A 2,242-nucleotide genomic window follows, 5' to 3' on the forward strand; every position below is an offset into this window, starting at 1 on the left:
ACTAGCTTCTTGTACTTTTATCATGAAATGTTCACGACTTCGCGCGCACAAAAGAAGGAAAATATTGTATATCACCAGAACACCCACGCGATCAAAATTAATCACGTGAGGAACAAACGCAGTGTAGATCACGATTGTTTTGTTATTATGTCGTAACGACCCGACTATGATGGGCCCAGAATGCAGTTCGCGCTTCTCAGCTGTCGAGCCGCTATCACGGACACCTCTGCAGGGCTGTGTTAGAACCCTGCTGTTTGAAATCTGAAGCAATAAATGAAACAATAGACTTTATTTCTTCTTACATAAGAGCGATAAGATAAGCCGACATTTGTAAATAATCAACCCCGGGGAACTGGGAACACCGGCGTTGCGTGTAAACTGTATGGAATCCAAGTGGTGCCATATGTTGTATGAAGAATTTCGCAATTCTCTGCTTCCATTTCAGTATTCAGAAACCCTGTTCATAGTTTGTTCAGTTTGTATGTTGGGAAAACGGAACTCACAGTTTAATATATGTCTTGTTTATAATCTCCGGCGTTTACAATTCTAGCCAATTAACGAACATGAACCATAATACTTACAGGTAGTAGTAATATTTATATTTATCAGTAGGAGGAATTAAGGAAGGGGGTTGCTAAATAAAGACAACCTACTATTCCGGGATGTACTTCTTATTTCGTCCGCTACTCACATTTTCGCAATGCCATCTTTCAAACTATAAATCAGATTCCTATCACGTTAATGAAACAAGCCTCATTTTGTCAAATTTTGTAATTCCTTTTCTATTATAACCATCAATCTGTCCTATCTGTAATTATAACCCATCAATCAGTCCTATCTGTAATTATAACTTATCAATCAGTCTTATCTGTAATTATAACCCATCAATCAGTCCTATCTGTAATTATAAACCATCAATCAGTCCTATCTGTAATTATAACCATCAATCAGTCCTATCTGTAATTATAACCCATCAATCAGTCCTATCTGTAATTATAACCCATCAATCCGTCCTATCTGTAATTATAACCATCAATCTGTCCTATCTGTAATTATAACCCATCAATCAGTCCTATCTGTAATTATAACCCATCAATCAGTCCTATCTGTAATTATAACCATCAATCAGTCCTATCTGTAATTATAACCCAACAATCAGTCCTATCTGTAATTATAACCATCAATCAGTCCTATCTGTAATTATAACCCATCAATCTGTCCTATCTGTAATTATAACCCATCAATCAGTCCTATCTGTAATTATAACCATCAATCAGTCCTATCTGTAATTATAACCATCAATCCGTCCTATCTGTAATTATAACCCAGCAATCATTCCTATCTGTAATTATAACCATCAATCAGTCCTATCTGTAATTATAACCCATCAATCAGTCCTATCTGTAATTATAACCCATCAATCAGTCCTATCTGTAATTATAACCAACAATCAGTCCTATCTGTAATTATAACCATCAATCAGTCCTATCTGTTATTATAACCATCAATCAGTCCTATCTGTAATTATAATCATCAATCAGTCTTATCTGTAATTATAACCATCAATCCGTCCTATCAATAATTATAACACATCAATCAGTCCTATCTGTAATTATAACCCATCAATCAGTCCTATCTGTAATTATAACCATCAATCAGTCCTATCTGTAATTATAACACATCAATCAGTCCTATCTGTAATTATAACCCATCAATCAGTCCTATCTGTAATTATAACCCATCAATCAGTCCTATCTGTAATTATAACCCATCAATCAGTCCTATCTGTAATTATAACCATCAATCAGTCCTATCTGTTATTATAACCCAACAATCAGTCCTATCTGTAATTATAAATATCAATCCGTCCTATCTGTAATTATAACCATCAATCCGTCCTATCTGTAATTATAACCATCAATCAGTCCTATCTGTAATTATAACCCATCAATCAGTCCTATCTGTAATTATAACCCAACAATCAGTCCTATCTGTAATTATAACACATCAATCAGTCCTATCTGTAATTATAACACAACAATCAGTCCTATCTGTAATTATAACCCATCAATCAGTCCTATCTGTAGTTATAACCATCAATCAGTCCTATCTGTAATTATAAACCATCAATCAGTCCTATCTGTAATTATAACCCATCAATCAGTCCTATCTGTAATTATAACCCATCAATCTGTCCTATCTGTAATTATAACCATCAATCCGTCCTATCTGTAATTATAAC

Source organism: Pecten maximus, chromosome 11 (assembly GCF_902652985.1).
Source record: "Pecten maximus chromosome 11, xPecMax1.1, whole genome shotgun sequence".
NCBI lineage: Eukaryota > Metazoa > Mollusca > Bivalvia > Pectinida > Pectinidae > Pecten > Pecten maximus.